At 43.1% G+C, this 11,731-nt stretch overlaps 2 pseudogenes across 1 annotated transcript; both read left to right on the top strand.

Annotated features, from left to right (window-relative positions):
• Positions 1-6,505: 6,505 nt before the first annotated feature.
• On the top strand, positions 6,506-8,595 carry Odc1-ps7 (ornithine decarboxylase 1, pseudogene 7; annotated as a pseudogene).
• LOC148007224 (leukocyte immunoglobulin-like receptor subfamily A member 5 pseudogene) lies at positions 8,591-10,240 on the top strand (annotated as a pseudogene). Its single transcript, XR_015648634.1, has 3 exons — positions 8,591-8,813; positions 9,004-9,254; positions 9,918-10,240. The product of XR_015648634.1 is annotated as a leukocyte immunoglobulin-like receptor subfamily A member 5 pseudogene (transcript).
• Positions 10,241-11,731: the final 1,491 nt, after the last annotated feature.

Genomic DNA, 11,731 nt, shown 5'->3' with positions numbered 1-11,731 from the left:
CTACTCCCCCACCTGCACACATGTAATTTAAATAATAAAAATTAATATTTTAAAAACAGACTTGCTTTGTACAGTACTTTGAGAAAGATGCACCTATTCCACAGTTGTGGGAATCACAAGTTGAGTAGTGGACAAATGCCAAGGTCCTGCCTCAGCTTGACTGAATGGGCATGGCCTAAGAATGACTCAGAGTCAATGAAGGATGCAAGCTGACAGCTCTGTAATCACCTCAAGATAGATCTCTCTCTCTCTCTCCCTCTCTCCCTCTGTCCCTCTTCCCCCTTCTATCTCTCTTTTTCTTTCTCTCTCCCTCTCTTCCTCTGGCAGACCAAAGCACAGTCTTTTATTTGTTTAAGCTACTTCCTTAGGAATTGCATATCTGTTTAATCATTTACCCCAGGATTTCTTTTGATCATTCCACGAATCAGTATTTTATGACTTTAAAACCCTTGTGATTTCTGAGTCTAGACATAAAGGCTATTTTTATGTGAGAAAGTTAGCTTAAGTATAATAGTTTAAAAAATTTTTGGGTAATTTAACAAACTCTTGCTTTTGCTGATGCAAGCAGCATTGAAGCTGATTTTTTATAGTTCTTAGCTACCTCAATATATTACTTTAATCTTTGGATATTTTTTAATTTCAGCAACTCCAAGGCTTATTATTGGAAAGTATTAAGTGATCCCAGAAAGTAGGACTATCATTAAGCCTTCACCTCTTTTCTTGATAGCAGACTTTTGCTGTCCCCAACCTCTATTTGGATCATACATAAAACTACCCTCTTTAGGGAGTAGAATATCTAGATTAAATTTAGTTGTTGATGGCTTCCAAGGAGAAGACCACCATTTTACCATAATATTATATAACCATCTTTCTGAGCCTTATTTGTTAATTATTCCTTATTCTTTCGTGATCTAGGTTTTTTCCTCTGTTGACCAAATCATGTCTCCTTTATTATCTTTCTGACTAAGTTGACTCATTAGTGCAGCTACCTCTGTTTTTTTCAGGTTCATGAAGCCCTTCATACAATTCATATTGTATCTTTATATTTTGCATAATTAAGAAATCCTGTGAGGAACAGTTTTTATTACTGATTTATGTATTCTTGAACTCATGTTTTCAGAGTTCTTTCCCACAGCCTTGAGGGCTATCCTGAAGGTCCCAGCATCACCACTTTACTGGAGGATTATCAGACACAGCCTTACCTCTCAGAAATGAGCTGTTTCTGATTATCATGGAGTCATTAACTTCAGCAAGGAGAACATTCCCCAATAACCTTGGCAGGGAGAACTTTCTCTGAAGGAGGAATACAAAGTAAAATATGTACATTATTATGCAAACAAGCCTTACACATACAGCAACCATCAGTATTTGAGGAGACCCACATCCTGTTGGCTCTGTTCCAGGGGTAGAAACCATGTCACACCTTACTTTGCATTGTCATGCTGCAGCAGACAAAGGCAGTGACTGCTTTGTGGACATGAGGTTCTCTTTTGGGATGGTGACAATGTCTAGGAACTAGATACTGGTGGTGGCTGTATATCATTGAGAATTTACTCAATGCTATTGAATTACATACTTTGAAATATTTATTGTTAAATTCATGTTTTATGAACATGAATTGTTGTATGAACATGTTCAATAAGGAGAAAACCCGACTACAACGTAGAATCCTTATGGCAGAAGGGGTTTTGCATTAGTTACGGTGTGATAAGATAGAAGCAATTTGTGGAAGGTTTGTTTTCACTTACAGTCACAAAGGGTTAGAGAATCTACAATTGAAAAGATAGCATGGCAGCAGTCTGCAGGAGTAGGATGCTTGCTGATCATATTTTATCAGTTCACCAACAAGAAGAGAGAGTGAACTGGATATAGGTCAAGATTATAAATCATCGAAGCCTATGTTCAATGACCTACTTCCCCCAGCAAGCCTCCATGTCCTGAAATGTCCATAATATGACCAGCCAATGCCACACACTGGAAACCAAGTATTCAAATATACAAGTCTATGGTGGTTCTCATTGAAACCACCAGAGAAGTGCATGGTGCTTCAGCAGTCACAACAATCAAACATTGCCTCCTTAATGAAACTTTTGAAAAAATAACATTTTATTTGTGTGCCTATCTATGGGAATGCATTGTGTGTGTGTGTGTGTGTGTGTGTGTGTGTGTGTGTGTGTGTGCGTGCGTGCGTGCGTGCGTGCGTGCGTGCCTGCCTGCCTGCCTGCCTGTCTGCCTGTCTGTACACAGAAGCTGGAATATAGTACCAGCTCTCTCCTGGTGTTGGAGCTACAGCCAGTTGTGGGCCACTCAATTGTACATGCTGAGAATCAAATGTGGGTCCTTTGGGAGAGGAGGCATTGCTCCTAACTCCTGAGCCTTCTCCAGCTTCCTTGGTAAAATTCCTAAGAAAAGATTTGATTAATAATTTGCCTGAGCACATAGTTAATGTAGTACAATGGTGTTTTTACATCTTTATAGCCATCTTCCTTTCTATTCAGGATGCAGTATGGCATCTTATGTTCTTGTACAGTAGGAGAGCAAGTGTAGGTTGATGAGTCACTCCTGCTACACACACTCCTGTATCCCATGTCATATTCTGAAAATGAGAATGCCTCTTTACTCCATGATCCTCACAAACTGAGAGGGGATTTTGATGTCATAATCATCTAACATTAAAGAGTATGATATTGAGACAATGGGTAAATATTTCTCCAATGTCTTAAGGAGAAATAAGCACATTTCTTTCAGTGAATGTTAGTATCCAGGCATGCAGACATTATCAAGTGAGGATCTGTGGTCAGGAGAGAAGAGAAGGTGAGGAAGGAACAAAAGGGCGGGGATATGAAAGAAGAAATGACATGGCCAGTCCGTAGAGAAGGGTGAGGAGGAACTATAACGTTTTACAGAAATGAAGAAGTCAGAAGGAGGAAGTTTGGGGCAATAAAACCACAGCCTCATTCCAGGAAGGAAACTGGTGTACTTTTGCTAACCAGTTATATAGTATCAATATGGTCACATTCAATAAATTCTCCCATTTTGATTTTCACTACTCTTGAGTATCTGTTTCTTCTACAGAGGACGAGTGCTTGAGCCTGGATTGGGAAGGCTTTTGGGGTCCAGACTATAAGCCCAACAACTCTGGTAATTTGGTAAGAAAAGAAAGTAAATGAGAAAGGATTTGTTGCCTAACAACCCCCAACCACCACCACACAGAGTCCTGATAATAGAACTGTTTCTTTCTTATACCTCTGTATCCCTGTGTGTTCATCCCCCAAATAAAGAGAGTATTGGTCATGGTTTAAATATACTTGGCTCAGGGAATGGCACTATTTGGAGGTGTGGCCTTGTTGAATATGTGTCTCACTGTGAACATGGGCTTTAAGACCCTCTGAAAGAATAAAGATTTTAAACTATCCCCCACTGACCCTGCTGTGAGGACAAGTGCACCTCACAGCAAAGAATAACACAACATATTTTGGGGATGTAGCCTGGCTATAGCCACCACAAGCCATCTGGCCTCGATAAGGCCTGACTCAACAGTCCTGAGAAAAACGAGAATTAGGGTCAGCTTGCCCCAGAAGGAGGGTGGCCTAGAGTTGAACTGAGCCCAAGTTACAAACCAATGAAATTGCTTTGTGTGACTGTTGCCAACTACCTATGTAATTTTCCCTATAAATCCCTTCCCCTAATTGGGCTCGGGGTCGACTCCTCTGTCTCCTGTGTGAGATACGTGTCGTCCCCAGAGCTCTGGTTCCTCAAATACACCTCTTGTTTATTACATCAAGACTGGTTTCTCGTGAGTTCTTGGGGGTTGTGTTGTCTCGAGATTTGAATGGGGTTCTTCCTCACCCTGGTGGTCTTTCACCTCATCCTAGCTACCTGGAAGTCAATCTTCCACTAGCAACCTTTGTAGAACTTTCAGCTTCTCCTGCACCATGCCTGCCTGGATATTGTTGAAAGATCCCCGAAGGGAGACCCTTACTCAAGTCTTGGGAAGTCGTGGACCCCAGACACAGAGAGACCATTTTGGATATAATAAGCAAAGGTGAGGTTTATTACGGAGATCTATTATGGAGATCTCTGGGCTGACATGTATCCCACGCAGGAGACAGAGGTGTCGATTCCGAGAGGCTGGGAGAAAGGTTAAAGGGAGAAACCACAACCCAAGGGGGCAGGGGTAGTATCATTGGAAAATCACAAGAAGCTTCCTGTCTCTCAAGATTGCTTAACTTTATGGTCCACTAGTTCCCAGGAGAAGCTTCCTGCTTCTTAAAGTTGTTCTCTAAAATTCTAATCTAACTTTATGGTCAGCTAGTTCCTGGGAGAAACTTCCTCTTATCTTTACTAGGTCAGGATCGCCTATCTAAGGACCTTATCTTAAACCCTTTTATCTGGATCCTGGGAGAGCAGGCTCAAGAAATGTGACCCTTTACTTACTTACAGGTAGAGGGCAGGGTCCGGAATTTGAGGTATTTAGGGCTACTTAAGGGTGGGACAGCATTCCTAAACTTCTGACTTTTTGGCTGTATTTTTTATTCTTTCATTGTCATGTTCCTGCCTTGGTAATTATGGACTGAATCTCTGAACCTGTAGCCAGCCCCAATTAAATGTTGTCTTATAAGAGTTGCCTTGGTCATGATGTTGTTCACAGCAGTAAAACCCTAAGACAGAAGTTGGTACCAGGGACTGGGGTACTGCTGTGATAGGCCTGACCATGCATTTGTTTGGAAGAATGTGGACTATGGAATTTTGGATTTGGAAAGCAGTGGGATGCTTTAAATGGGGCTTAATGGGACATCCTAGCAGGAATATGAACTTTGTTACTAAGAGTGATTTGAATTGTGCAGACCTGGCCTAAGAGATTTCAATGGAGAAGGGCAAAAAGTAGTCTGAAGAATCTGCCTGAGGCTATGGTGAAGAGACTCAAAGTAATTGCATTGACAAAGGAAGTCTCAGAAAGGCCAATCATGCAGTTTGTTCTCTGTTTAGGTCTCCTGAAGAGCATTTTAAACAAAGATAGCATGCTGAGAAAAAGAAAAATATAAAATATATGGTTTGAGTAATAATGGTGCCCGAGGAAGTGAAATGGAGCAGAATTTCAAGGATACTAAATTGAATTAAGGGAATAGTGACCTTGGGACAAGATCCCAATGAGCTAAATTTATGCCCAGGCGTGGTAATACAAGCTTTTATTTAATACCAGGAGGCAAAGACAAGTAGATTCCTGAGTTCAAGGCCAGCCTAATACAGAGCAGGTTTTATGTGAAGAAAATCTTAAATCCAGGTTTGGTGGACTACACCTTTAATCCTAGTGCTTAGGAGACAGGCACATAGATCTCTGAGTTCAAAGTCAGTCGACAGAGCAAGTTCCAGGACATTCAAGCTTAGGCAGTGAATGAGTTGGAACAGCAGCAGTAGTGGAGTGGATCAACCTGAGCTTAGACTGCTACAGAGAGCAGAGCTGGAGTAGTAACATGGGTCCTTTGGAGGAGCCCAGAAGATCGTTTGTGGATCCCAGACATTGAAACAAGAACCTGTAACATTGAAGATGCCTTGGAGACCCCAAGATGTTCTGAATGCGAGAGCTGTGGGCTCTCTGTGGAGGAAAGCCACTAATAGGGAGTGGAATCAGACCAGGAGAAAGAAGTTGGCTGCAGACAACAAAGATGAAAAAGGAGTTGAAGATCTGAAGACAGCTTTGACATCAGACACGGAGATGCAGAGTTTGGAGTTTGCCAAACTGGTTTCCTGTCTTGCCCTGGGGATTACAGTGAAGTAATTGGATGAATTTCAGAAAGGACTCTGAACTTTGGACTTTTAACATTGTTGAGACTGCTATAGACTATGGGGACTTCAGAAGTTGCACAACATGTATTCTGCATTATGGTATGTTTAGGTATGGCCCCCATAGACTCATGTGTTTAAAAAAGCCTATGGGAATGTGATGGTTTGTATATGCTTGACCTAGGGAATGGCACTATTTGGAGGTGTGGCCTTGTTGGAATGGGTGTGTCAGTGTGAGCATGGGTTTTTAGACTCTCACACTAGCTGCCTGGAGTTGGTCTTCCACTAGCAGCCTTCAGATAAAGATGTAGAACTCTCAGCTCCTCCTGCACCTTTCCTGCCTGGATGCTGCTGTGTTTCTGCCTTGATGATTATTGACTGAAACTCTGAATCTATAACCAGCCCCAATTAAATATTGTCCTTAGGTCAGTCCCTGCAGCTGCTGTCTCTGGCTGTCCTGAGCCAGCAGCTTGGGGACACCTCAGGTAAGCATCTGTAGCAGGCTCTACAAGGAGCCTGACAGGGAGGCGGTGGGCAGACCACCAGGCACACTTCAGGGTTTGGTGGCTTCTCCACAGGTCCCACCAGTCATGTCCCTGTGCTGTGAGTGTTTCCACCACTCCGAGAAAACAGCATTCAGAGCTCTTGGATAAGTTGGTCTAGTGAGAGCTGTTGATAATTTAATTCCATCTTTAGGTTTTCTGTAGACACATTGAGAACCATGATCAGTTTTACTAAGGAAAAGTTTGACTGTCATATCCTCAATGAAGGCTTTACTGCTAAGGACATTCTGGACCAAAAAAATTAATGAAGTTTCTTCCTCTGTCAATAAGGATGCTTTCTACATCGTGGACCTCGAAACCTTGTAAAGAAGCATCAGAGGTGGTTGAAAGCTCTTCCCTGTGTTACTCCCTTTTACCCAGTTAAGTGTAATATAACCAGAGCCATAGTGAGCACTCTAGGTACCATTGGGACAGGATTTGACTGCGCAAGCAAGACTGAAATACAGTTGGTATAGGGGCTTGGGGTAGCTCCAGAGAGGATTGTCTATGCAAATTCTTGAAAACAAGTGTTTCAAATCAAGTATGCTGCCAGTACTGGAGTCCAGATGATGACTTTTGACAGTGAAATTGAATTGATGAAAGTTGCCAGAGCACATTCAAAGGCAAAGTTGGTTTTTCGGATTGCCACTGATGATTCCAAAGCAGTTTGTTGCCTCAAGGATAAGCTTGGTGCCACACTCAAAACCAGCAGGCTTCTCATGGAACAGGCAAAAGAGCTAAATATTGACGTCATTAGCATCAGCTTCCATGTAGACAGTGGATATACTGACCCTGAGACCTTTGTGCAGGCAGTGTCAGACACACACTGTGTCTTTGACATGGGAACAGAGTTGGTTTCAGCATGTATTGAAAGAATAAAAAATGTAGCCAAGAAGTCAGAAGTTTAAAAATGCTATCTCACCCCTAAGAAGCCCTAAATACCTCAAATTCCAGACCCTGCCCTCTACCTGTAAGTATGTAAAAGGTCACATTTCCTGAGCCTGCTCTCCTAGGAACTAGATAAAAGGACTTAAGATAAGGCCCTTAGATATGCGATTCCCAACCTAGTAAAGATAACAGAAAGCTTCTCCCAGGAACTAGCGGACCATAAAGTTAAACAATCTTGAGAAACAGGAAGCTCCTCCTTGTGATTTTTCACTGGTATTCTTGACACTTTCCAATGACGCCATCACTGCTCCCTCGGGTTGTCGTTTCTCCCTTTAAATACCCTTTCTCCCAGCCTCTCGGGGTCAAACTCCACTGCCCCTGCATGGGATATGAGTCTCGACCCCAGTGCACTGGTTCCTATCGATAAACCTCATGTGATTACAGCAAGGATGGTCTTGTGTGAGTTCTTGTGGGGGGGTCACGTCATCCTGAGACTTGAGTGAGGGTCTCCCCGCTCTGGGGGTCTTTCAGTATCTGCTTGATATTGGTAGTGGATTTCCTGGATCTAAAGCTTAAATTTGAAGAGATCACCAGTGTAATCAATGCAGTTCTGGACAAGTACTTCCCATCAGACTTGGACGTGAGAATCATAGCTGAGCCAGGCAGATATTATGTTCATTAGCTTTTACATTTGCAGTGAATATCACTGCCAACATACCCCAAAATAACAACAGTAACAACAACAACAACAACAACAACAACAAACTCGTGGAAGGAGCAGACTGGCTCTGACTATAAAGATGAGTCAAATGAGCAAATCTTCATGTATTATGTGAATTATGGAGTGTATGCATCATTTAACTGCATTCTGTATGATCATGCACATATGAAGGCCCTGCTGCAAAACAGACCCAAGGCAGATGAGCAGTATTACTTATCCAGCATCTGGGGACTAAAATGTGATGGCCTTGTTTGGATCGTCAAGCACTCTAACCTCCCTGAAACGCATGTTGGTGATTGAGTGCTGCTTGGGAAGCTGGATGCATACACTGCTGCTGCTGCTTCTACTTTCAATAGGTTCCAGAAGCCAAACATCTACTATGTAATGTCATGGCCAATGTGGCAACTCATGAAGCAGATCCAGAGCCATGGTTTCCCACTGGAAATGGAGGAGCAGGATGTTGGCACTCTCCCCGTGTCTTGTGCCCAGAAGAATGGGACTGTCACCTTGCAGTCAAGACAAAGACTGAGCTCCAGAGTTGGTCAGTTCCTCTTCCTTGGGGCTGTTGATATGCTAACTTTGTCTCTGGTAACTCAGACCAACAAAGACCACACCCTGCCTGTCTGTTCATCAAATGGCAAGCAGAACAGTAGCTGGTGAGAGAAGACACAATGATTCTTTCTCTCACATTCCTGTTTATCCTTGGTGAGATGTGGAAAAGGGAAAAAAATCACCAAGTCTGGGAAAGACCCCACCCCATGAGGTGACTTCAAGGGCCCAGGAAGTTCTGGGTAGAAAAAGACAAACTTTCAGGACAAACTTCACAAGACAATCTCTTGCACGACTGAGTCTTGGCTACAGGAAAGCAGTACTGTCAGGTGAGTGTACTCCCAGGTGTCCCAGGTATCTCCACCTTACTTGGGAAAACATGTCACATCCAGGCAGTGGGGATGTTAAACAATAAACGTGGTCTGATGCTGGGGATGGCTGGAGGGTCCTGGGACTGGTAACAGGAATATGGGAAGACTGCTTTGTCATTCTGGGAAGTGGCCTCTGGTTTCTTTTCAGGAATGCTTTCTGCTCCTGGGGGACAACTATGAGCATCTGGTGTCAGCGAATCTTTGAGGCTCTGGAGTACCATCTGCATAAAGATGGAAGCCAGTCACCCTTGTACAGACAGACTTTACTGGAGCCCAAAAACAAGGTCAATTTCACCATCTCAGTCCTATCAGATTTTTATGCAGGACACTATTGGTGTTAGTATCTGAGCCCTGATGGCTGGTCAGAGCACAGTAACCCAGTGGAGCTCATGGTAACAGGTAAGGGGACCTTCAGGGATCTCAGTCCTTCTCTCTCTCTCTCTCTCTCTCTCTCTCTCTCTCTCTCTCTCTCTCTCTCTTTCTCTCTCCTGAAGACTGCTTTGACGTCAGACATGGAGATGCAGAGTTTGAAGTTTTGTTTTGTTTTTTCTTTTTTTCGGAGCTGGGGACCGAACCCAGGGCCTTGTGCTTGCTAGGCAAGCCCTCTACCACTGAGCTAAATCCCCAACCCCAGAGTTTGAAGTTTGCCCAGCAGGTTTCCTGTCTTTCTTTGGGGATTAGAGTTAAGTGATTGGGTGGATCTCAGAAGAGACTTTGAACTTTGGACTTTTAACATTGTTGAGACTGCTATAGACAGTGTGTGTATATGTGCATGCACATGCATGTGTATGTGTGTGTGTGCACGTGCTCATGTCCATTATAGCCTCCTCCTCCTCCTCCTTTTCTTCATTTGGTCTTTTTGAGACAAGTTTTCTAATGCAATTCTGCTGTTCAGGAATTTGCTCTATATACTAGCTTGGCCATGAACTCACAGATCTACCAGCCTCTGCCTCGCTGGGATAAAAGGCATGCACCACCACACCTAGCTGCAATCTTCTCTTGTAGGATTCTACAGAAAGCCCACCCTCTCAATCTCACCTATTTCTGCAGAAACTTGAGGAGGAAAGATGACTGTTCAATGTGCTTCTTCCCTGAGATATGATAGATTCATTTTGACTAAGGAAGAACACAAGCTATCCAGGACACTATACTATGCACAGTATGTACCCAATGGGGAGTTCCAGGCCCTATTCCATGTGGATCCTATATCACTTGGCCAGAAAAGAACATGCAGATGCTATGGCAATTACAGGCTCAATAGATATGTGTGGTCAGAATCCAGTGACCCCTTGAAGCTCCTGGTGTCAGGTGAGAAAGCTCCATCATTGACATAATAATTTTGAGGTTTACCTATATATTTCTGAGTCTTACTTTCAGGAGAAATAAAATGGGGTATGGCTAAGAGAAATGTGGGGTCCCCAAGCTGGGTGGAGACAAAGTTTGAGAGGCAGTGCCACCTTCAGGACAGGATAGGAAGGAACTAAGTGTGCCCTGTATCTTCTTTTTTCCTATCTTCTCTCTGGTGATGTCCAGGAAGCCATCCCTGCTAACCCATCAGGGTCTGAACCCTGGAAAGAATCTAACCACACAGAGACACCCTGTCCTCAGCTATACTTTGTTGATGGAGGAGGGTATGATTCTCTGCAGTATCCTGACTCACCCCGAGGTCCTGTGAATAATTTCCTTAGGAGTCACTATAGATGCTGTGGTACATATCTCCTCTCTTTGGAGTAGTCAGGCCTCATTGAACCCATGCTCATCCTACAAAACCAAAGAGAAACAAAAAATCCCAAATAGCCCCGATTAAAAATGGGGTACAGGCAAAACAGATATTTCACAGTAGAGGAATCTCAAATATCTGAGAAGCACATAAAGAAATGTTCAAAGTTTTAGTCATCAGGGAAATGCAAATCGAAATGACCCTGAGATCCCACCTTACACCAATCAGAATGGCTAAGATCAAAAAGTGAATGACAGCACATTCTAGCAAGAATTTGCAGAAAGAGAAACACTCCTTCATAGCTGGTGGGATTGCAAACTGGTAAAACTACTCTGGAAATCAATCTAGAGGTTGCTCAGAAAATTGGAAATAATTCTATCTATAAGACCCAGCTATACTGCTCATAGGCATATACATATATGGGACACATGCTCCACTATGTTCATAGCAGCCTTATTTATAATAACCAGAAGCTGGAAAGAACCCAGATGCCCTTCAACAGAGTAATGGATACAGAAAATATGGTACATCTACACAATGGAATACACTCAGCTATTAAATCAATGACTTTATGAAATTCATAGGCAAATGGATGGAACTGGAAAATATCCTGAATGGGTAACCCAATCACAGAAAAACACACATGGTATCCACTCATTGATAAGTGGATATTAGCCCAAATGCTCGAATTACCCTAGACAAACAGAAGACATGAAACTCAAGAAGGATGACCAAAATGTGAATACTTCACTCCTTCTTTCAAAGGGGAATAACAATACCCTTGGGAGGGTATAGGGGGGCAAAGTTTAGAACAGACGCTGAAAGAATGCCCATTCAACACCTGCCCCACATGTGGCCCATACATATACAGCCACCAAACTAGATAGGATGGATGAAGCAAATAAGTTCAAGCTGACAGGAGCTGGATGTAGATCTCTCCTGAGAGACAGAGCCAGAATACAGCAAATACATAGGCGAATGACAGCAGCAAACCACTGAACTGAGAACGGGATCCCCGTTGAAGGAATCAGAGAAAGGACTGAAAGAGCTTGAAGGGGCTCGAGACCCTATATGAACAACAATGCCAACCAACCAGAGCTTCCAGGGACTAAGCCACTACCCAAAGACTATACATGGACTGACCCTGGGCTCCAAC

This window comes from Rattus norvegicus, chromosome 1, assembly GCF_021556685.1.
Source record: "Rattus norvegicus strain SHRSP/BbbUtx chromosome 1, alternate assembly SHRSP_T2T, whole genome shotgun sequence".
NCBI classification, from domain to species: Eukaryota; Metazoa; Chordata; class Mammalia; order Rodentia; family Muridae; genus Rattus; species Rattus norvegicus.
The sequence above is the reverse complement of the archived record's forward strand: the minus strand, read 5'-3'. Positions and strand labels throughout refer to the sequence as shown.